This window comes from Mauremys reevesii, linkage group 2 (assembly GCF_016161935.1).
Source record: "Mauremys reevesii isolate NIE-2019 linkage group 2, ASM1616193v1, whole genome shotgun sequence".
NCBI lineage: Eukaryota > Metazoa > Chordata > Testudines > Geoemydidae > Mauremys > Mauremys reevesii.
This window is the reverse complement of record NC_052624.1, coordinates 190,201,887-190,227,314: the sequence shown is the minus strand read 5'-3', so window position 1 is coordinate 190,227,314 and position 25,428 is coordinate 190,201,887. Positions and strand designations below refer to the sequence as shown.

Below are 25,428 nucleotides of genomic sequence, written 5' to 3'. Positions count from 1 at the left end.
CTTTTTAATTCAGGACCAATGGGCATTTAAAAAGATTGTATCAGGTTTTTAGAAAATACAAACTCAGAATGCAAACAAAAATGTAAAATAAATCAAAGTCAGATAAATTGAGAATCATTTAGATAGATAGATAGATAGATAGATAGATAGATAGATAGATATAAAGTATTTAGCAGTATAGTTCATGAACATATATGTAACTGACAAGGAAATATACAAAATATACAATATTTTTGTAACCATTTTAATTGAGGGAAATATGTACAGGGTATAAACACTAAAGAACAATTTTAAGGCAGGTTTTGATTCGATTTGATTCTCTTACATTTGAAAAGAGAGTAGAATACACCATGAGAGTAGAATACACACGTGCCTGACAGGCCCAAACATGAGTTGCCCATATGCATGGGAGTCTTGGGCTTGGGATCATCCCACAGGTTTAGCTGTATAAATGCCTGAAGAGGAAAGTGAAGAAGAGGGGATGTCAGAGTTGTAGACATTCACTAAGACCAGCTGGCTGAAAAGGAGATGCAATGGAAGAACCAAACGTGTCATGCACATAAGGGTTCGTGCAAAGAATTTTTTAAGCCACTTCTATAATCTCTAATCCTGAGGCCATCTGACAGCAGACTAATCCTTGCTGAAAATCAGAGCAGCTTCTGGACTGTTCTAACTTGCCCTGGTTGCCAACTGCCCCCAAGGGACTAATCTGTCATTTGGGGCTCACAAGGCCAGAAAGTCGTCCCAGGGTGCCCCCTTTCCTTCAAATACATCCTCTGTGTTGGGGCAAGGAATGGAGAGGAGGATGTAGGAGCTGCTATTGTGACTCTACGCTACCCAATGTCTGTTAAACTGTCTTTACAGCTGCTTTGCACCACCGGTGCTGCTCAAACCAGAGCGGGTATGAAGAAGATAATCAGGAAATGGGCCATTTCCTGAAGGGTACTGAGCATCCTTATCTCCCACTGAATGAATAAGGAAGTCAGTGAGTTCTCAATACACTGCAGGATCAGGCATTACTGTATGGGCATAGGGGTGGAACACAGAGAACATGGGACATAGCATAGGAAACCACTTGGACATAGTGAGGAATCAGAAACATTGTGATTAATTTGATTACATTCCAAACATTCAGGATAATACAGTACCTCTGTATGCTTTCAGTCTTCATGCTTCATTCTTGTTTTAAGCCCGGGCAGACAATAATGCCAAAACATTATATTTTTAGGATAAATGTATTTCAGAAGCAATAATGTTTAGGTGATTCATCAATTTCACTTTCCGTTTTTTCCAGCTCTTTTAACAAAATGTTGTTAACCACTTTTTCCCTTAAGCATTGCAGTTCAGGAATGGAGGACAAGAGAATAAATGACCTTTAGTCTCATAAAAATCTAGTCTAGGTTTTGTTTCAGGGCTAAATAGTGGTTCTGCCACAAGTCCTGTGTGTGGGGTGATTCATTGGTGCATTGCCCCAGAAGCAGTGCTGGGAAGGAACTGTACCTCTCCCTCCTCCCCCATTCGTTTAGAGCTTGGAGAGTGAAAGTGGGAAGTAGTCTACTGGTCCATACTACACATGCATATACCCACATACACACGCCTCCCCACCACCACCCCAATTCTACTCTGTCAGTTCTAGGGAGGGACCATCAGGCACACAGCAAGTCTTACTTTCCCTTATGCCCCTGCACAGGCACATAGGCTGGGCAACAATCCAGCCTTTAATATTTTGTTTACAACTGAGAATCTGCCTTCCAGTCATATACACATGAATAGCAATAATGGCTATTTCAGACAATTTTTCCTTCAAACATACATACACAACTTCCATTAAAAGCAATCAGAATTACACACCATACATGAGGGCAAAATTTGTTTCTATTTGTGTACCAAAGTTCTTCCATTATTTATTTATAACAGCAATCCAATTTCATTCACATAGATCCAAAATTTAATCATTATGGTCCAACGTAGGAAAAACAACTTCTGCTATTTTATAGCTCTTAAAATCTGAATTGGCAAAAAGCAGAGTGATAGAAAACAGGATGTTACAGGAACTTTTTTCTCCCTCTGTCTCCTACGCAGTATTAAACTGATATTATGCCTGTCAAGTGCAGAAGGCTTGTTGCACCTCATACCAGTTCCAGTATGTGCAGTGGGCGTATCAAGCTGTTGGCCATAGTAAAATGTACTGTCCACTTTCATTTACTCTTTTTTGCAAGCAGACTTAATCAGTTAGAACAGAACTGAAGCTCATAAGCGCATATATGGGTAATTCAAAGTAAACAAACAGGATGGTGTGATGAACATTAGTATATTTGTTCTCATGTTTAAAAAAAATGCATGCAAAGTATCTCTATTTTAGTAGTGAATAAATCCCTTCTAATTAGAAAAATTCAAACCGCCTTCCCTCACTTTTAATTGTCTGCACAGCTCTGCCCTTTTCAGGTCCTATATTCTGGAAATTCCACCTCCCATCATTCTCCTCCTGTGTCCTTCTCCCACAAGTGTCCCTATGCTTTCCAGGCTGCTCCTCAGTCTGGAGTGAGCTCTCAGAATCTGCATGCCATGCCACATTCTCTACCTTTTCAACAGTAGTTCTAATTGAAGTCCTGTTACAGTAATTTAGCCTGGAGGTTACAAAGTTGTGAGTCACTATAGCTAGGTCTACTTCAGAGTGGAATGGTGTCAGTTTTTCTGGGAGACACCCCTGGTGACAAAAGAATAAGAAGTAGCCAACACAGATTTTACTTTGTTTTTGCTGTGGCTCCTGTTAGAAGTTGGAGGGGAGCCTGCATATTTGCGAGACGGAGGCACCCACATTTGTAGGTTCCACAGCTGACTTGGTCACAACAGTTCAAGCAGATAGTTGCTGTCTGGTAGCTGTCTACTGCAGACGGAAGAGTTGGTAAAGTGGCTCTAATTGTCAGAAGATCTTTTCCAGGCCTTTTCTGCCGAAAAAAGGCTCTCCTGCATCAGCTTCTGCTACTCAGAGGTAGAATAGAAATGGTTCTTGTCTGTACATTATGATACACTCTTCTTTCAACTCAGTCTCCCTGCAACTGGAACAGGTGGAAAACAGTTGGGATAGGGTGGCAGAGCACAGCTGTTGGTTCCATGATTTCGAACATCTTTTTGTGACACTAAATGTAGAGAAAGGTGAACAAGAACACAGGAATGGATAATAAAACCACCTGCTTAATTCTCCACTCTGGATTTGCCATTATCAGTCTTAGGGCAGGTGTTAATTACTTGCAGGGAAGAAATGAGACAGATACATTCCTGTAGAGCCATGTGGATAAACTGAAAGCTTAATCAACATGAACCTCCCACAGAGGCCTCGTCAGTCTTTCTTAGGGCCTGACAAGAAGCACAAAGAAAGCAAATTGAAAACAGTCTCTTCATGGACTCCAATAAATAAATAAATACATGAGTGTTCATTTACAAGCTGCTTTTTTCTCCCTCCTCCTAAATGTCAAGTAGAAATTGTAGAGCAGGTTGTGGTGACTCAGGAAGATGCGCTGCATGCTAATCAATTTGTCAGTGGGCTCTAGGATAACCATTTCCCCCTTTTTTCCCCCCTACCAGGGTGAGCCACAGTCCCTGTAAAGGTAACAATCAGTTACCCATTTAACTACAAACATTTGGTATTTCTAAATACTCAATTGCAGAGCAGATTGTCATTGATTGCCCAAGACACAGATACCATCATTCTTTTTTTTTCCTGGTTTGTCATTTTTGAAAGCATTCATACCTCTGATTGCTAATGCAGCAGCCTCCAGAGATGTCCAACAACATTGCCTTTTGCTGCTGGGCACTTTAAAGATTAATAGTGCATGGCATGCTGTAAAATTGCTATCTATCAAACAAAATTAATAATCCTTCCGAGTCTCTATCAGGCATTGCATTTCTGAAGGAAAAAAAAAATCTAAAAACCTAGCCTCTGATTTCCAAACAACAATTAAATGCCTATTATCCAAATCAAACTTCACAGGATTTTTAAAAAGATTCCTCAAATAAATTGGATTTTTCTGATCAGCACATAAATTGCCAGTCATTAAAGAGCCGCAGGTACAGTGGTTGAAATGGTTATCCTAGAGCCTACTGACAAATTGATTAGTGGCGGCCAGTATGTCCCTCGGCCCACGCCGCTTCCAGCAGCTCCTATTGGCCTGGAGCAATGAACTGCAGCCAGTGGAAGCCACGATTGGCCAGACCTGCGGACGCAGAAGGTAAACAAACTGCCCCGGCCCGCCAGGGGTTTTCCCTGCACAAGCAGCATCCCAAGTTTGGTAAACACTGGTCTAGATCCATCCTCTCTGGAACCTCCTTTCAGGTAGTTGAAAGCAGCTATCAAATCCCCCCTCATTCTTCTCTTCTGCAGACTAAACAATCCCAGTTACCTCAGCCTCTCTTCATAAATCATGTGCTCCAGCCCTCTAATCATTTTTGTTGTCCTCCGCGGGACTCTTTCCAATTTTTCCACATCCTTCTTGTAGTGTGGGACCCAAGCTGGCCACCTGCCATATTTACTATTCTTTCTACACATGGGGATGGATTTTTCCTGCAACCTCAATAAGTATTCTTTAAAATACAGGCAGCTCTCCTGGACTCCTTTCCCCTTCATGTTATTCTCCCAGGGGATTCTGCCCATCAGTTCCCTGAGGGAGTCAAAGTCTGCTTTTCTGAAGTCCAGAGTCCGTATTCTGCTGCTCTCCTTTCTTCCTTGTGTCAGGATCCTGAACTTGACCATCTCATGGTCACTGCCTCCCAGGTTCCCATCCACTTTCACTTCCCCTACTAATGCTTTGCTGTTTGTGAGCAGCAGGTCAAGAATAGTTCTGCCCCTAGTTGGTTCCTCCAGCACTTGCACCAGGAAATTGTCCCCTACACTTTCCAAAAACGTCCCGGATTGTCTGTGCACTTCTCTATTGCTCTCCCAGCAGATATCAGGGTGATTGAAGTCTCCCACGAGAACCAGGGCCTGTGATCTAGTAACTTGTGTTAGTTGCCGAAAGAAAGCCTTGTCCACCTCATCCCCCTGGTCTGGTGGTCTATAGCAGACTCCCACCACGACATCATCCTTGTTGCTCACACTTCTAAACTTAACCCAGAGACTCTCAGGTTTTTCTGCAGTTTCGTACCAGAGCTCTGAGCAGTCATATTGCTCTCTTACATACAATGCAACTCCCCCACCATTCCTGCCCTGCCTGTCTTTCCTGAACAGTTTATATCCATCCATGACAGTACTCCAGTCATGTGATTTATCCCACCAGGTCTCTGTTATTCCAACTACATCATAATTCCTTGACTGTGCCAGAACTTCCAGTTCTCCCTGCTTGTTTCCCAGGCTTCTTGCATTTGTGTATAGGCACTTAAGATAACTTGCTGATCACCCCACTTTCTCAGTATGAGACAGCCGTCATCCCCTCTTGTGCTCTCCTGATCGTGCTTCCTCCCAGTATCCCATTTCCCCACTTACCTCTGGGCTTTGGTCTCCTTCCCCCGGTGACCCTAGTTTAAAGCCCTCCTCACTAGGTTAGTTAGCCTGCTTGCGAAGATGTTCTTCCCTCTCACCGTTAGGTGGAGCCCATCTCTGCCTAGTACTCCTCCTTCTTGGAGCACCATCCCATGGTCAAAGAATCCAAAGCCTTCTCTCCGACACCACACATGTATTTCTATGTCTGGTCATTGTGTATTGTCCACTTCACAATGGAAGTCTATTTCCATACTGAAACTGATGCTAATCAAGAGATTGCAGAATCTTCATGAGTAGATTAGGAATAGAAAACAGCAGGCGGGGATCCTGTTTACAAGTAAAGACAATGGATCGTTGGAAGTTATAAATGGGGGTGAGATATAAATGAGCAGTGATCTGAAGAGGAACTGTGGAGCAAGGGTTTACTATTCCTTTGGGAGCAGCAAAACTGTGTGTGTGTCCAGGGGAACAGGAGCTGGATACTCCAGGGGGACACTTGGAAGGCTCAGAGGTTGGAGTTGTTAAATCCTTGGGGCAGCCGGCGTAGGAAGCAATCACTTGAAGCCAGAGAGCAGGCAGCTAACCAAAACCTCCATTTTTTTTTTACAGAGACAGAGAGAGCTCTCTCAACGGGGGAAACTGGTTGATAAAACCCAATATAATCTAACAAGTTGCCAAAAAAAAAAAACCATGACAAAAAAATAACAAACATACTCCCCCCCTAATAAGAACATCCCACAAACAACACTAGAAGGAGAGGGAGGAGGAGGGCCTCCATTTCCCTCCCCGGCTAAACCTTTGGATTTTTTTGCCCCATAACCGTGGTGGCCGCGCTAAAGAAGATCAGCCGAGGAGGCCTTCTGTCTCCTCTGTCTCTTCTTGCAGGTGTTATATTGGTGTTTGCACCCTCAGGCACCACCGGGGGGGGGGGGGGGGTCAGGTGAGGTGGTGGTATCCAGTGTGGGGTGGGGTGCTGGCATGCAGAGGCCCGGCGGCAGGTCAGAAAGAAACAGGACAGAGACAAGAAGTGACAGGTGACTTGAAGAGTGTCCAGAGACCTCAGAAGACCTGCAGATGCTGTGGCCTGACCTGGCAGACTGTGATCTGGCATGAGCTGATGTCGCTGATTCTGCTGTTCTAGCAGTCCTGCTGCCTGTTTGAACAGTGTTTGTAGGATGTGGTCCTGTTTGAGTGAGGACGGTGGCGGGTAACATTCAGCAAAAGCCAAAACCATTGCTGCCAAAACTGGGCTAAATGTCTTTTGCTCTGGGCTGATCTGGTGATATTTGCCCTGTGATTGATATTGCTGCTGATGTTGGATGTTAGCAGGGTTTCCAGCAGAGGGCAGCAGCAAAGCAGATCAGCCCATGTCGCAGCATGGCCCCCATCAGTAGGAAGGCGAGGTGTGTAGCATGAGGAAAGGTAAAAAAAAGTAGTAAAAAATTGAATGGGTTGTTTGTCCTTTTGTTTTTTCCTTGCGTTTTTTCAAGCGTCTGCACATCTCTTTCAGCTAATCCGTGGTGGACGGATGATATGGAGCTGGGCGGATGTGGTGTATCATTCATAAAATAAAATTTTGAAAAAGCGAAGAAAAACCTGAACCATCCGTTGTCGCTCTGTTTTTCTGTTCAGTTCAAAGACAGACACCAGTCCGTGATGTCTCTTTAGTTGCTTCTGAGTCCTCGTAGATTTGGGATACATTATAAGAACATGGCATTGCCATGACCAAGAATCTGCTGCCACCAAGAACATGCGGCGCAGGGGGCCAGCAAAGTCAACGTGAATTCAGGCCAGTGGGTCATCAGCCCATGGGGTGGGGTGTAGGGGTGCCTCCACATCCAAGACACCCTCCACTGACATTTCACACTTTGCAGCTTTTTCTCTCTTCAATAGCTTAAAGCAATTTCCAAAATAAAAAAGTAGCCACAGTTCCACAAATAAGTCTATTCCCAGTGTCTGACTGTGTTGGTGTCACTGGTAATGTGATGATCTCAGTGGTGGAAACATAACACCCCAACAACACACAAACAACATGGAAAACAAGAAACTCCCTTGGACATGGAGATGAGAGAAGGTCGATGAGGTCGGAGAGGGTTTTTTCCATATTTTTCCCATCACCAGTCAGTCATGCAGTTTTGGCGAGTAGGCTTCTTTATCTGATTTTCTTTGAGTGTGTTATAGGGTATTCTCTTATTGTTTATCTTGATATTTGACCGCAAAGGCACTTCGCAGAGGCCAGGCCATCTGGCAAAGCCATCTGCATTTGCGAAATTGGATTTTTGTGATTGCCAGATTCATATTCATATGCTAGATTGTGATGCTGAACATGTGATGCCCAATGTTGCATGGAATGCCCTATGTATGCTAAAATTGATGTGTCAGAAGGGTGATGTCTGAGTAGGGGTCTCAATTTGAAAAGAAACAATTCACAAACAGGTACTGATGAAAACTCAGTTAAATTGAGCAAGTCCTAATGCCTCATAGCAGAGCAGGAGTTAGCTTAGTTTATAGTGCTTTAGAGTAAGGCATAAAAGCAATAGGTCTCTCTTCCTCTTCAGGCATGGAAGCAACATGTGACTCCATGCTCAGGGAGGGGAGCATCAATTGCAGTGGTTCAGATTGAGGAGGGTGCATCAGGTGCTAGTAGAAGCAGTGCCAGAGCAGTTGTTTCTAGCTTTTTTAAGTGGCTAAGTGCAGTTCAGTCCTTTCTCAGTCCTTTGGTGTTCCCAATAGTGGTTGGCTTTGGTTTTTCGTGAGATAGTCTTTAGTGGTTAGTTAAGTGTGGCAGCTGCAGCTGGCTCACATTCAGGGGGACTTTCCCACATAGAGGGAGAGCCCAGCCTTTTTACATTTTTATTTGAATCAATGAGACATGAGCTTATTTGCTTGAAGGTCCCAGGCTTTCAAGAATTTATCAAATTTTCACTTGAAATATTCATACTCTTTGCCAGTCTTTAAGCTCTCTTCTTTTTGCCATAAGTTTCCTCTTTCATCCAGTTCCAGTCTTTGTCATTCATTCCAGATACCAGATTGGAATCCATATCAACCAGACTGCCATCCAGGAGATCTGGAAGATCTGGTTGGATCTGGACTGAAAGGGCACAGGAACAGGATCGAGAGGAGAGGCGAGAGGGCCGTTATCAGCTCTTTTCTCTGCCTCATAGTCTTGCAAATCTTGTCTTCTGCATGCTCAATCTTCTTTGCATCTGTTCATCTTGCTCTGCTCAGATCAGTCATCGATGCGAAGCGAGGTCATCCAGTCAGGCACACAACGATGTATGATAGTGGGTTTAAAACTGGGCTGAAATCTGAGAGAGCCATCTTTCTTCACGATTGAACGACCAGGAGTTGGAATGACCACAAATCTTGGAGTATGGCTCCATTGGTGGGTTGGGTGGGGGTCCATGGCCCATGAGCTATGGGTAACTGGTATTATATGTCATGGGCTTGCAGATATTTCCATGGACTGTCATTGTTTTTTTTATGTGCTTCAGTACAGTTTCATGTTTCTTCAGTTTTTCATCATCTTTCAAAAATAATGTTCAAATTAGTAGCATGTTACAGTTCTTTCTTTAGGTAGTTTTCTCTATTCTTTCTGCCCAGTTCAGTCTTTCCAGTTCTTTTGAGTTCCCCTTTTAGTCAATACCACCAACAAGCACACCTGGTTCAGTGGCAGTCACCTCTGCCCACAAACAGTGGCAATTTAGAGCTCTGTCCATACAAACATGGGCACAGCTTCACCAACAGCTTCACAGCTTCACCTGTAGCCGCCTTCAGAACAACTTTTGCTGCCTTTTTTTGCAGATGCTCAGAGTCTTCAGACAGCTGCACAGCCGTCTAGCAGCAGCCAGATACAGGTCATAGTTGCAGTGCGCCCAAAGGCAGTACACCAATAGTGGTGTCTAGAAAGCAGAAAAATGCAGTGCCATGTGAGACTGTGGTGCAGTGTCACACCTGAGCACCTTTTGGTCTGCTGAGGTGTCCTCTCTTTTCCTCTTGTTGTCGGCCAGGGTCCTTTTTTTTCCTTTTCTTTTGTTGCCAGTTTTTGTTTTTCTTTTTTTTTGTTTTGTCCCACACCAGCATGTTACACCACACACTTGCAGCTCACAACCGCAGCTGAGCCAGCTGCACCAGCCACACACCAGTGACTTTGCTGCAGCTGTCCTGCCTGCACTGTAACACTGTTTGTGGGTCAGGGGATGTTTGCATGTATTGTGCTGGACTTGTGTCAGAGTGTTCTGTAGCCACAGCTATGCCTGTCCATATATCAACAATGCCAGCAGCCTAGTGGGCGAACAGTTCTAGGCAGTTTGCAAAATGGCTCACACTCAGGGCTGCATCATTTAACATCTCTTAACATTGTTTTAAATCTACACTTTTTTTTATCTTTTTTAATATTTAATGTTTCTTCTTTATTTTTCATCTTCCTTTTGGTTTTTTTATATTTTTCAGCAATCTTCAGTTTGGTTTGTTTCAGGGGAGAAGAGAGACCCCAGAGGGTGGTAGGACAGGTTCCAAGGCTTAAGGGGTGCAGGGAGAAAGTAACAGGTTTAAGTTAATTGCCTAGCATGTAAGAGAGACTAAACAGCCTCTTCAAATTCTCAATAAGCTTCTTCAGTTCAAATATAAAAGCTCAACATTTCACTATGCACATGCCTGTGCTCTCTGTATTCATCATCTCTTGGCTCCAGGGCAGCTCAGCTTTTACAGTTTTTTTTTTTGCTCAGTCAGCCTTGTCAGTTTTTTTTTTTTTTGTTTTGTTTCAGCTTTTTTTTGTTAGCAGTTTACCACTCTCCATTTTAGGATCCAGCAAGCTTTTCCACCTTTATCAGTGGGGAGAGCAACCAGAAGCAGCAGCCAGAGAACAGAGCTAGCAAGCCAGAAAACAGAGAGAGAGCCACAACACAGAAAGCCATCAAGCGCCCCAAAACAGAGAGAGCTCCAACAGCCAACAAAAACAAACAAAACACAACCAAAAAAATAACAGGAGTTTAACTATCGCTACCCTGCAGAAGCACAGAAGAGCCTGCATAGGCTGAAGGAGGAGTGCTTGTCTCACTTGTGGCCAGTGGAGTTGAGGAGCTGACCCCCAGCAGTCCCAAAAGAGGATTCCTCACATTCAGGGCAGCTAGTAGTGAGGTGCCTCACAATCCTGGGTGCTCCGGGAAGCATCCCAGGCAGTCACTAGGAGTTTAAGAGTGCAGGCATTCATCAATGTTTTGCAAACTTCCTCTGGATCCCTAAACTCATCCTTCCTGCACTTACTCAAGTGAGAAGTGGAAATGAGTGGAGATTAGCAATGCTTCTTTGGCACACTTACTCTGACCCTGCTAGGAAGTAAGATATATATCCCCAGGATGAGAAACCTCCTTATTTTAACACTCAGATGAAAGTTTTCAAGAAGCCTCTCACCCTCTTCAGAATAGAGTAATCTTTCATGATGGAATATGGGTCCATTAGCATCCCTCAAGGGCTCCTTTCTTCTATAATATTCCAAGTTACTAGCTTTCAAATTTCTTTCAGCATGTCTGCATTGTTGGCCACACAACATACATTGCTCTGATCAAAACTGCTCCTAGTCTCAGGTTAAAAACTACCATTTAAAAAAGTTCTTGCATATTTATTGTCAACTTTCTTATTCAGTGCTGCTAGAATTTGTAAAGGCGTTCTTGGAGTTTAAGGTCTTGTTGAAGGCATATTTTGACATTGATTATTATCTTCGAGTCACACTTTGAGATCCAGAAAAAAAATGGAAAAGGTTCAGAAGACATTTTATTGTTTCTTGTTATCATTAATAATATGAAAGTAGCCAAAACATTCTCTAGCTTTATATAAAACACTGGGCTGAGTTGTTGGTTTTTGTTTGTATTGTAGTGGTATATTGTATAGGTTTGTGGAATTCTAGATAAATAGGGAAGACACACTTAATTGTTAAGTATCAGAGGGGTAGCCGTGTTAGTCTGGTTCTGTAAAAGCAGCAAAGAATCCTGTGGCACCTTATAGACTAACAGACGTTTTGCAGCATGAGCTTTCGTGGGTGAATACCCACTTCTTCAGATGCAAGTGGGTATTCTTGCATCCGAATTCACCCACGAAAGCTCATACTGCAAAACGTCTGTTAGTCTATAAGGTGCCACAGGATTCTTTGCTACTTAATTGTTAGTCAAAATTATGTGCTGGTCAGGGAAAAACATATTCCTCCAGCACCACCCCAAACTTCTGTAAATGTGTAATAAAACAAATAATGTTTTATGAAATCAGTGAATGTTTGATATTTATGGACATAATTTTCAACAAAAGTCTGCCAGCTGTTTAGAAAAAGAAGAAAATTGCAGATACATATTTTAGAATGGCCAATATAATAGGAGATCAAAATAAGGTTGATTTGGTTTTTTTAAATGTAATATACCTGAATAGAGAAAGAGGTTCAAACTCTGATACTGTATTAAAATAAACTGATACCTGGAAAATCCTGTGCAAGATTCATTCACCAGTATTGCCAATTTAGATCTGAACTAAAATGCTTCTGCTATTTTGAATGTTTAACAATTATTCAGGAGTCAAAGGTTTCGTTGGGTTTGTTGCGGGGTGGCAGGAGCAGGGGGTTTATGAGGGAAGTAGAGAGACTGATGGGTGGTGGAGAGTTATCACATTTCTTTCTTGGGTTCCTATCAACCACTGTATGTTTCCAATATGTATCCCTTCCAGATATGTTCTCACTATTTTCACCACCATCCCAACTTCAACGTTTCATGGGGTACTTTATATTTTCCCCCTCCCCCCAATCTGGCATGATATTCTTGCTCTAACAGTTTGTACAGAGGAATGCATATGCAATAGAAATAAATGGGTTCTCAGTGACACCTACTGCCACTCAAAAGAAAACCTGGATTCATGTTTCATTACAAACTCAGCACTCAAGCCAGGTTCATTGACAGATTAATTAAGGCTAATGGGCCAAGTCTCAACCAAACCTGCACCAATTTATGGGTTTGTGTCACAGTATAAGGCAGGATTTAGCTCTAGCCCATCTTCCTGTAAATAAATCCTAAAATGTTCCTGAACTGTGTTTCTCCTTCTCAACTTTCTAGACGTGGGATGCCTCGGAGTTTCTTATTGCTAAGGAAACAGAAAATGAAATGTAGCGATACTGACTCTTATTTATGGTGGATCATATCGTACAACTGCTGGCATTTCAACATAGTGAGTGCATAGTGCATGAGCCACAGTCAGCATGTACCAAAAAAGGTCATGTGGGGGGCTCGGACTAGTCATTATATTATTTGAAATTTCTTTTTCCACTATCACTGAATGGTCATTATGAGCACTCATGAGATCACTACGGCGTGGATTTTTTTAAAAGAAGTGTTCAGAAAAGCAGATGGGTCTCCCATAAAGGAATGTGCACTGGATCCAATTTTTGATGGATATTTTATGAGCAGACGATGCACCTGTGCAGATACAAGTGGATTCAGTTTTCTACCTGCTGGGCAGGTCTCTGTTCCTATGTAAAACTGCTTCCTATTAAATTGATTGGCATGTTTCTTGTAGTAAATGAAAGGTTCCAATTTAACCCATTTAACAATCTCTTTAATGATATCAAATTAGGCCATCTGTTGAAGTTCATAAAGTTACATACTTCATTAGATTTTTCCCATTACATTAAAATTATGGGTACTACACAGATGCCCTATTAAGAGATTATTATTAGTGGGAATACTATATGTATTAAATTCAGCATTAGGTTACTTTTAGAATATAGCTTCCTTAGATGACAGAATTAAAATTCTCCATCTTTAATTAATGCTTAGATAAGTCTGAAAAGCATTTAGTTTTTTACTCTTTTCCACCTTCCGGAGATTAGAGTTTTATATCCTCCATCATCATTAAAAAACAGGCCTCCACCAACTCTGATCATAAAATTGGCCAGCTGTGGTCTTGATGCCACAGAAATCTCCTCCCAGCTGCACAGCTATGGAAATTCTGCTGATTTTGATTAAAGTGCCTGTCATTTTGTTATCTTTGCTTTCCTTCCCCTCCCTCCAAAATGGTTCGTTGTCCCTAGCAGGCCTGGCCACTCTATTGCTGTAGATGCCTTTGCTACCTGGCAGGCAGCAAGTCCTGAGCCATTTGGGGTTGGCCAGCAAGATGCGGAGTGGGTGAGATATGAGGAAGAGGGGGGCATGAAATACGACAGGAAAGATGTGATGTGGACAGGCATAAGGTATGTCTACTCTTCAAAAAAAAGGAACCAGTGGCAGCAAGTCTCAGAAGCCGGATTAACTGACTCGGGCTTCCAGGACCCTCACGACAGGGCTAAAAATAGCTGTCTAGATATTCCCACTCAAGCTGGAACCTGGGATCTGAAGCCCAGCAATGTGGTTGGGTCTCAGAGCCCAGGCTCCAGCCCAAGTGGGAATGTCCACATAGCTATTTATAGCCTTATAGCGGGAGCCCTGCAAGCCCGGGTCAGTTAACCCAGGCTCTGAGACTTGCAGCTGTGGGTTATTTATGTATTTATTTATTTTTGCATTGTAGATAGAGGGAATAGGTAATCCATGGAGTGACATTGCATCCCTGCTCTTATGGATGATGAGCTGGGAGAGGTGTGGGGACAGCTTCTCAGCACAAAAGCGATCTTCATCTTCATGCTTATTCAACCCCACTACGGAGACTGCCAACAAGGTGCTAAGTAATCAAATGTGGTCATGGTGGTTTTCATGAGGGGTTCCCTTAGCCTAGAATGAGATTACCGATTCATTTTACATAACCACCTATAAGGAAAATGACTTGGCTTACCATTAAATTAGAGCCAAACAAACCAGTGTTGGAGCGCTAAAAGGTTTTATTTCATATTATCAGTTCTCTGAGACACCCAGGTCCCCTCCCCAACAGGCAGAACAAACTACTCCTCAGGATTATGACCGATGCCTCTTTTAAAAAAAGAGGGCTGATAGATCTGATTGCTGTAATTATAGAGGCACTTCTCCTTAATCAATAGCAGACAACATTTTATACAGAGTAAATGCTAAAGTTATTCTTCAATCATGCCATTTCACATGGAAATGATTATGGATTCCAAGATAAATGAAACAGCATTGAAAAGAGCTATTAAACTTGACAAATTCAAGAAGAGTGCCAAGAATGAAACACAAATCTATATTTGGTATTTATCAGTATGACAAAAAGCTTTCGATAGACTGAGCAGAAGAGGATCATGGACACTCCTGGCCCAATATGTTTTGTCTTTCATTTTTACAATGGCATATTTGAGAAGGTAATCTTTGAGAGGAAAAAATCTAAATGGCAACACTCATCCTCAGTGGTGTCAAGCACAACTGTGCATTGCCCTGTGTTTACTATATCTCCAGTTTTGGCAAATAGCAGGGAAATCAGACCTTGGTGCATCTGCTGTCTGTGACTCAGATGCCGAGCTATGTGAATTTTGGAAAGGGCAAGCCAAAGCCAACACAAAGGCATCTACCAAGAATGTTTTGCTAATGACTGTGGAAGTGCACACAGCTTATCCATAGACAGAAGGTTCTTAAACATTTCTCTACAACTGCAAAGCACTGTGTAATGCCAGGGCCAAATCATGACTGGTTTATAAGGCACCTTGTGGGCATGTAAGCCCCAAAAGGCTAAGTAAACTGACTGTACATTTGGTCATATGATCCTGAGGATGGCCAGACCCAATGAGAAGTATTCTATGGGTAAGGGTTAGCGGAAAATACATGTAAATAGCATTTTTCCCCAAGCAGCCCTCCATGGATTCCCAACGCACTTTCTTCTCTTACTGGAGCACTAAGCTGCAGTAAGCGCTCTTGCAACTTCTCATGGTGAGGAAAAAGAGTGGATATGTAAGTCCCTTACTCTTACCTTGTATGCAGAAGCTGGAAGTTTGGCCTTGTCTCTTACTCTTGGCTGCCAGCTCAAATTTTTGGCCCTCACAATGAGGTTTCTCGTGAACAGAGATGTTGGAAAAAGCTAGCACTGCACATCAGCACTGCTTACCATTATGTCATTCCCAATTACTTGACTACTATTTCTGGCAATTAAGCTAGGCATAGTCATAGATATTGGGGGTAGGGATAGACACCTCAGTTGTCCGGCCCTTTCAGGAACTGACCGTCACCACTTCATTGCTTAAGTAGGCAAGACACTCCCATGGACTTTGCACCACAGATAAAGCTGGGTACCATAATATAAAGCATTTGTACATTGCTGCTAACTTGCTAATTTGCTGCAATTTGTCATCCTTACAATTGACATAGATGTCACAGAGCTTATAGCATTTCAGCACTGAAATAACACCACATTTGCCAACAAAATAATAATTAATTATGAAGTTGTAGCTATGCAGAGCTTTTGTGAAATCCTAAGAAAGTGTATAGAATAAACATGATATCAAATCCCATATTAAGAATAAAGTATATCTGGTAACCACTGTGACATCTCTCCTGCATGGATATGAAACTTATGGCTATGTAAGACACTACATGCATTCCAAACAACAAGAAAAATTGCATTTCCCAGCTTTGTCTGGAATCATTCATGCCGCACACCAAGTGGCAAGAGAGACTGTCAGCATTAAGGACTTGTTCCATACCCAAAGTTACAGAGTGAAAAGCACAGTTGAGAGGAATTGGCCAATGGCCATTTCATTCAAATGTCAGATAAACAATTTCCCAAACATGATTTTTATTTACAGCTAAAGTAAGTTAAACAATCATGTTGAGGGCATTGCTAGTATCAAAAAGCCACTTTAGAACTAAATCTACAATCTTGCAATATACCAGCAAATTCCCAGGAGCCTATAGCCTTCAGCTGATGTATTGTAATTGAAGTCACAAAATACAAAAGGAGCCCCTGGATACTGAAAGACACTGTATTTGCACTGGGGAAAAGCTTAAAACTGAAATCAAAGCAGCATGCAGCAGCATCCTTTAGTATGGGGGGGGGCAAACCACAGCCCGTGGGATTGCCCCCGTGGCGCCGTGGGCCCCGCCCTCAGAAGTGTTGCCTTTGCTCTCTGTGCGTTGCCCTTGCCTCCAGGCACCGCCTCCCGCAGCTCCCATTGGCCGGGAACAGGGAAATGTGGCCAATGGGAGCTTCGGGAGAGGTACCTGGAGGCGCGGCAAGGGCAGCACACGTGGAGCCCTCTCCCCTCCTCCTCCCCCAGGGGCCGCAGCACTGGAGCGGCTCGGGGCCAGAGCCCAAACCCCTCCTGCACCCTGCCCCCCAACTCCCTGCCCTGAGCCCCCTCGTACACCCCACATCCCTCCTGCACCCCAAGCCCCTGCCCTGAGCTTCCTGCTGCACCCCTGTGCACCCCAAGCCCCTGCCCTGAGCCCCCTCCCACAGTCCACACCACCCCTGCCCTGAGCCCCCTCATACACTCCACACCCCTCCTCTACCCCAATCCCTTTCCCTGAGCCCCTTCCTGTGCACCATACACTGCACCCCCTTCCCACACCCCGCACTCCCTTCTGCACCCGAACCCCCTGCCCCGGCCCTGCATACAATTTCCCCACCCAGATGTCGCCCTTGGCCCAAAAAGTTTGCCCTGCTTAAGTAAGATCTGACTCTCAGTTGTATAAATGTTTATTTGTGTTTGACCAACAGAGATGCTACCAATAAAAAGCTCACTGTCACTATCAATGAACAGCTATGTACACTCATGCTACATAATAGAAAGCGGTGCGGAAAAGGAAATAAATACTGTTATAGCAATAATGGGGAAAATAATGGTTGCACACTTACTTTCTTTACTGCTATATATTATGGCAGGGCTTTAAATGGGGCTCTGCTCCTGAATTTTTGGTGAAGGATAACCAGACCCAAATCCAAATCTAATTGGAATATGAATCAGTAGAAAATGTGGAGACCGACATTCTGCTGTTTAGCAACATGAGAAAGTTGTCCTCACTATGTACAACAGACATGAATGGATAGAGGCACACTCAGGTATTGCAGGAAGTTTGGAGGGAGGGACAGAGGATGAAATCCTTACCCCTCTAAAGCCAGTGGGAGTTTTGTCATAGACTTCCATGAGTCCAAGAGTTTGCCCATGGAGTTTAGGGGGAAGACTGTGCAAAGGGATGAAACAGGAGAGAAAACAAGGAGAGGAGGACGAGCACACATTCAATGGCAGAACATTATAGATTACCAGGCTGGATTGGGGGCATGTCAATGAGGGTTGAAAATCAAAAAGTGATACTGATTACTTTCTGTCCCCATTCCTTTCAACCTCTGCTTGCGTATGTTCAATTTTCTGGAAGGGCCAACATTGGAGGAAAGTTTACAGGAGATCAGTGTTATGCAGAAAAACGATCCCTAGGGTTTCCAATTCATTAACAGAGTTCATAATCAAGTAAAAACAACATAAACCAAAGATGTCTGGCCTCATTCCCTTCATCAGGTTTAATAGCCTGTAAAACTCCATCAACAGTATAAACAGGGAAGCTTTTATATCTCCATTACTTTCTAACCAGCAATTGCCCATCTCTCATGCTTGTCAGTATAGCCCCCTTTTCACCTTTAGATTGCTACTTATTTGGGGAATATTTTTTTTTAAATCAATACAATTAACATAAGTACATCATTATTGTTATTATTATTATTAAAGAACAAGGATTTATGAAACATTGCACTATAGGTTGCTGATTAGCTCTAAATATGATGCACAGGACAATTAAAGAGAAAAGGAAGCCTTGATTTGGGGCTGTCTAAGAACTTTGAATTATCACATGGGACTATTTAAATCTATTATCACACACACTAACCACACCACTTCACTTTATGGTTTTTACAGTTTATCTTCTCTTGTTTAAAGTAATCTTCTTTCACAATTTTCATTTTTTTGGTGGATGTGATGCTTGCAGACAAGTATCAAAGTACTGGGGCAGCAATTGCCTACGTACTCTTTCCCCATCACTGGTAATCTACATGGAAGCAGAGACCACATGAGAAGAGTGAGGCTCCTTATATTACTATTTGCAGTACATTGTTATTTGTATTTCAGTAGTACCTAGGAGCCCAATCAAGATCAAGGTCCCCCTGTGCTAGGCAAAGTGCAAATATACACCAAGATTTTCAAAAAGAACTAGTGGTTTGGGGTATCTCAGTTGTCCTGGACTGATTTTCAAGAAGCAGATTCTCAGCACTTTCTGAAAATCACGCTCTTTTGGGACATCTCAAATTGGACACCAAGAATCCTTAACAACTTTTGAAAATCTTGGCCACAGAGTAAGAGACAGTAAATGTCCCAATGAGTTGCAATCTAAATAGACAACACAGACAGAGGACATGAGACAAGTTTGTGGAAACAAGGCCAAGCTGAAGCACAAGGCTGGCAATTCGCGGTCTGTATTCTCCCTTCAATATCAGAATTTAAGGGAAATTAAACATTTCCCCTCTAACAGCCAATCTAAATTATTTCCTGGGGCTTCATGAATCATAAGGCCAAGTCTTCATAGAACAATTACTTCAAGGATCAGGTGATATATGGCTAGCAGAACAAAAGGGAGAGGACGGTACAATATAAAAGGCTTCAGGGAGTTTGTCTGAACTGTTTGGATAAGCCACCAGGAATGATTGTATGTATCTTCTTTAGAAACTTGCAGTATAATTTAACAAGCAAAAGGCACCTTCAGCACATATAGTGGGATAATAAACAGAGAAGTGTGATGTAGTACTGCTGGAGCTCAGTAAAGTGCTTCTCTCTTGGACCTCATTGACCTCACCATGGAACATACTGGTCCACACTCACTTACTCATAGATAGAGAAAACAAGTAGGCAGACTTAGGTTCTTAGCCAAAATCACATTTAAACATGGCTCTTTCAAACCAGTGTAGAAGACAGATTCTACCTGATTTTATTGATGGGATGCTCCTCAAGATAAATGCTCATTTCAGCCAGACAGCACAGATAATTGCATCTGCTTAACTTTGACTCTATTTATGTCAGTGGAATTTAAGCACATGCTTAAGTGCTTTGCTGAATGGGTTCTCTTGTAAGTGGAAGGAGTAAAAACCTTTGTGCAGCAAAATTATGAAATTTTGAAAAAATAACATTTCAAATTTTTCTGTTTTTATGGAAAATACTTTTGTTTGGGGGAAGGGCTTTTCTTTTTCCCCCATGTTATTTTCCTTTCTCTCTATATTTTTTTTCCTTTTTTCGGTTGCAAACTGGGGGAAAGAGGGTGGGGGGAAGGAAAAACCTCTTCATTAGTCAGGGCTCAAGACAGAAGGCGTTTTCTTGTTTTGGTAGTAGGAATTGGTTTGTATACATCTCATTCCTTTGATTAGGAAGACTAAAGGTTTGTCTACATGGAAAAAACTTTCCAGGTTTACTGATACAGTTGAGTAAGTATAGTTATACAAGCATGAACTGCCCCGCTCCTACTCCCCATGTGGACACTCATTCCAGTATGCGTGGGAATTTTTGGTTTAGCTTAAACTTTTTCCAAGCATCATAAACTAAACTGAAAAAAGAACAGGAGTACTGGTGGCACCTTAGAGACTAACACATTTATTTGAGCTGCTACAGACTACATGGCTGCTACTCTGTAAACTGAAAAAGACACTCTTATAATGGAATCAGTATGTACAAAGGGACATAATTATAAGTATTTAAACACACACCTTAGGTTATACTGAATTTCTTTCCTATATAGACAAGACCTAAGGGTAAGAATCTTGGTCTTGGTTCCAGACAATCTGGGCTTGTGCAGGACATGACCTTCATACCTCTCCAATCCTGAGTTCAGCCTCTAGCACAAGTTAGAGCAACCTGATTGGTGCTCTAACTTGCTCTGAATGGCTGTTACATCAGCCAATGACCATCAAAGTGAAATATTCCTCTAATCCTACTTTATATGCGCCCATTGCTGATACTAGGTCACTGAGAATTCCCTCATGACTGGAGAATTTTCAGATCCACAATCAGGCAATTTAATTATTACTTTGTGCTTCAGATGAGAGTGAAAAGGGATCCCTTATAATGGCCTAGATTTTTTCCTTAAATACACAACCAGCATTATTTGATCAAGGGCAGGAATGTTACCATGCATTCTCTGGATGAAATATACTCTCTTTTATTATTATAGTATTATTAATCATGTCTTATTTTTCCTAATGCAATTGTGTGTTTTATTACAGAGGAACTGTGGAAACAATTGGGACCGACTATTTTGTCAGGGATTGTTGCAGACACATCTCCACTGCTGAAATGATCAATAACACCCCTCCCCTCCCCCCCCAAAAAACCCCACACCTTCCAAAATCCATGGGTCCAACACATGCCTATCACAAAATCTTATGTCCCACCCAGTGCACTAAGTGCCCCAGTATCAACTAGGTGGGTGAAACCAGACGACCACTATGCTCTCAATGACTTCACACAGGAAAATTATAAAAGACAAAAAACTACATGTCACCACAGCTGCAAACTTTCACATGGTAAATAAGCACCCCGACTTTCACAATAAGCTAAAAATCAAGCTGATTCCATTTCAAAACAAGGCCAAAACAAGCCAACCCCTAAGAACCCCAACAATCTATGTGACTAGATCCCCCCGGCATGTAGTCTGGGACTGTGGTGGGCCTGCTGTGTACCCCTGACTCTCTCCCCCACTTGCCCCTGCTTGCTGGGAGCTGATAAAAAAAAAGCAACAAGGAGTAAGCTACAAGCCAAACAACTAGCCAACAAGCAACTCACAAGCCAATTAAGCCAAAAACAAACCTAATTTCTGTGTTTTTTCCCACAGGTTTGGCATGTCTGCATGTCACCCGTGCGTGAACACTTTTCACAAAGAGATCACTCTATATCTGATCTATCAGTCCTCATCCCCAAATAAAAGCTGCACAACACTTTCAAAAGATGAGCTTGGGGATTTAAATTCATAACTTTATTTGACACTAAAAATCATGGTGATAATAAAGACACTGGATTTATGGCTTATTACAACAATCTGTTACCCACTAACTCCCCTTTTTGTCCTATGACTGGAGGGGTGTTAGGCCACTTCACCTTGAAAGTTCCCTTAGAAAATGCAGTAACTACTTATGATAAACTATCTGTGCAATCTTGTATTTAGCTGTGACACTAACTACCTTTCCCAGACCTGAGGAAGAGCTCTGTGTAGCTTGAAAGCCTGACTCTCTCACCAACAGAAGTTGGCCCCAACTTCTGGGAACCTACCTGAAATGAAAGGAATCCCCCAACTTTGCAGGGTTTGCCCATCAAATTCTAATCTAGGGCCCTATCTTCCATTCCTTCTGACCTCAATATTCCCAGTAACGAATTCAGAATCTGGGCTCTTGTTTTAACCTGTGGTTTCATTTTGATTTGAGTCTAGCCTTCCCCCTCCCACTGCAAATCAGAGTAGCTCAGGAAATGCTACACTTAAGACTTGCATTTATTCCTGAATACATACTCCCTTTGATCAACTTCCTCTCATTTCATTTATGAGTGCAGCATCTAGCTATAGAATCTTTGTATCCACTGCTCTGTTTTGCTACATACCTATGGCCTGATGGAGAGAATGGTATTCTTTAAAGCTGGTAGCCTTTATCAGCTTTTCTAGTTAGTCCAATACAAGGAACCACCTCTATCTCTGCACTGATTCTTGTTGTTCATTTATTATTGAATAGGTTAACAATTACAATTCCTACTTTGTGTGCTAAATAATTAAATTCAAAGTCACTATAAGACTCTGCAGGCCAGTTTAAGAACAACAATCATTTTATTCAAGGACGACTGCTTCAAAATTACTGAGAGAGAGTAGGACCTACTCTATTATCTTAGATTGCTACTATCATCTCCCTTTCATGTGCAAACATCTTGTAAAAGTGACGCTGATTATTCAGTGCCTTTTGGTAATGAAGCACAATAAATAATTCTGGTGTGAGAAAAAAAGCTAAACTATAGTTAAAATCTGGAAATGGATGCCTGCTAAATTATCGCTATTACTGGCGGTGTCTTTAAAAAGGCAGGAAGCAAATGAGTTGGCACAGGCCAAAATTTGAAACTCAGTCTATTCAAGTAAAGAAATATTTCTTTCAAATCTAATCAGGAGAGATTCAAATCTGATTTCTAGGGATTGAAAATATTTTGAGTATCACACATTGCATTATTTCATTTAAACTGTGAAATTAAACACACACAAATGTGCAGATGCATGCACACAGAGACACATGGTCCATTGATTAATCTATAGACCTTAGTGTTGGCTTTGTTAATATAAAAAGTTGTATAGTCTTCCCAAAATCAGTTGCAATGAATAAAACATACCATGCTTAAGAGCTCAAAAGGACTCTTAGGGAAGTATGGTTGTAGCCATGTTGGTCTCAGGATATTAGAATGACAAGATGGATGAAGTAATCTCTTTTATTGGACCAACTTCTGTTGGTGATAGGGTTGCCAACTTTCCGAGTGCAGAAAACCAAACACCCTTTCCCCGCTCCTTCTCTGAGGCTCTACCTCTGCTCACTCCATCCCCCTCTCCCCCAAACCCTTGCTCATTTTTACTGGGCTGGGCTGGGGGTTGGGGTGCAGGAGGAGGTGAGGGCTCTGGCTGGGGATGCAGGCTCTGGGGTGGCACCACAAATAAGGGGTTCAGGGTATGTGTGGGGTTTTTCCAGGCTGGGGCAGGGGGTTGGGGCATGGGGGGTGAGAACTCCGGCTGGGGGTGCAGGCTGTGGTGCAGGGCCTGGCATGAGGGGTTTGGTGTGCAGGAGGAGGCTCTGGGCTGGGGCCAAGGGGTTTGGAGTGCGGGAGGGACTGCGGGATCCGGCAGGGAGTTTGGGTGCAGGACGGGTCTCAGGACTGGGGCAGATGGTTGGGGTGTGGAAGGGGGTTGGAGTGCAGGCTCTGGGAGGGAGTTTGGGTGCTAGAGGGGGCTTAGGGCTGGGGATTGTGGTGCAGGAGGGGGTTTGCGGTGCAGGCAGTGCTTACCTCAGGTGGCTCCAAGAAGCCACCTCAGGGGGCTATTGAAAGCACACATAGAATTGCTGGTTTTTACTTTATTTTGCTGGCACATTATAAATATGATCAAGTCATGATCACTTATACCAAAAACTACCATTAATTTTTAGGCCTGTGATCAGTTTCTCTATCTGTTACAACAAGGTCCACTAAAGTATCGCCCACCCCGTGTAGGCTGCAGCACTTTTTGAGTTAGGAAATTGTCATCTTTAATATTTAGAAACTCTAAGGATGCTTAGTGTTGGCAGCATGAGACCTCCAGCATCTGCCACTCAAACTGAAGTCCCACATGATCATGCAGATGTTTTTTCCCTACACATTAGAGCTAAGTGTGTAAGGAGGTGGTCATCCTGTTGAAGGGATAGAGAGTGGCATGTGACTGGGCAATTGGGCTGAGTTCTGGGGCCAAGGAACTGAGATTGGCAGAGAGAACAGAAAAGGGGTGGGTACAAGGGTCATGGAGATTTACACCAAAATTGCTAAGCAGAACTGGTCCTAGTAATCTTCCATGGACACATAAGAAATGCATAGGAAGTGTCAATTGCTTGTCAAGGAGGCAAGAGACAAGAATTGAAATTCCACATCATCCCTCACTTCCCTCATATTGCCCAAATCCCATATTTTTTATATATAAACACATTATGCCACATTCATCCCACTCCATAGATGGCATATCCTTCTGATCAGCTGTGAACCACCCGACACAACATTACTTTATTTGTTGTGAAACTCAAATCCTGAAAGAAGCATCCAACATGGATGTCTCTTGATATTCCCTAAGGGACTTCAGAGAATATATTGCCTAAAATGAACCCAAATTAGAGATTCAAACCTGTTCCTTTCTTCTTGGTTTTGTAAATACATTTGTTTGTGCTTGAAGGTATGCCTGTTATTCCAATAACCTTCACCCTTCTGCATGAAATATAACTCTATGTAAATGTCTAGAGGAAAGGAAACAGAAGGAAAGTAGTAATTCACACTGGACATGAAATGGACACATTCACATTAGGATATAATTATTTTAGGAGAAAGATTGGTTATACACTGATACACTTACTATAGTTTTAATACTATTAACACTGATAAGGTAGTTACTGAACAATCATTAGATGTTCCCAACACACGGTAAAATAAATACACTGAAGGAAGGGCCAGATGTACTTACTCAAAGTGTAGATATAATGGTTTTATGGCTTTTAATCACAAGCTGTGTAAAACACATGACAGGAGATTAATTCTTTTTCACTCTTGCTCTAATGACTAACAGTCAGGGAGGCTGAAATGACAGTTTAAAAGTACTGAAGTAGAATTATGTCAGTTATTCTAACACATGCACTATTTGGGCAAATAATAGCCTGGTGGGGCCTAATCTGAGGTTCTTGTACACACCCCGCTGCCATGGAAATGAAGCCAAGGATAGGCTGCTCTGTAATTTGTGGTACTTATAGTTCAAAAAATCTCTTTAGGAGGGAACAGTGGGGAAGAAAGTGCTGTAACAAAAGGCAACCTATAATCCGGGGATTTGTTTATGTCTCAAAATCAAAAGTTCCACCATTTTAGTTGCCTGACTGAACTGAGAAAAGGAAGGCAACAGATGCTAGTTTAGGAAAAGAGATGAGTTTGCTATGTGTTGTCCATTTTAAATATAGGACAAAAACAATGCGAGTGTGGGGCCAAATCCCCTAGTCAACTCTGAAAAAAATATATAATCTGGGATTTAAACTGGAGACAATGTCCTAATTTCTACCAACTACAATTCTGTAGTCATGAAAATACTATCTAAGTAATTTCCATCTTTATTAAAACACACACACAGATGGCAAAATGTTAAATATCTGGCTTCTTATCCACTACAAGTTTCTGCTTGTCCCATATTGTAACAAATAATCTGCAAATTAGGACAAAAGAACTAATACAAAGAATGGGAATGTTGCCACTGCAATTTTTAAAGAAAATATGAACC

General features: G+C 42.3%; 1 long non-coding RNA gene across 2 annotated transcripts; it reads right to left on the bottom strand.

Annotated features, from left to right (window-relative positions):
* Positions 1 to 274: 274 nt before the first annotated feature.
* On the bottom strand, positions 275 to 24,753 carry LOC120399164. 2 transcript variants are annotated; one of them, XR_005595000.1, is made up of 3 exons: positions 24,631 to 24,753; positions 24,298 to 24,406; positions 275 to 455 (listed from the first exon to the last, which is right to left on the bottom strand). It is a non-coding gene; the product is annotated as an uncharacterized LOC120399164 (long non-coding RNA). The 2 variants fall into 2 exon arrangements; XR_005594999.1 differs by lacking the exon at positions 275 to 455 and adding an exon at positions 18,235 to 18,420.
* Between the last annotated feature and the right edge of the window lie 675 nt (positions 24,754 to 25,428).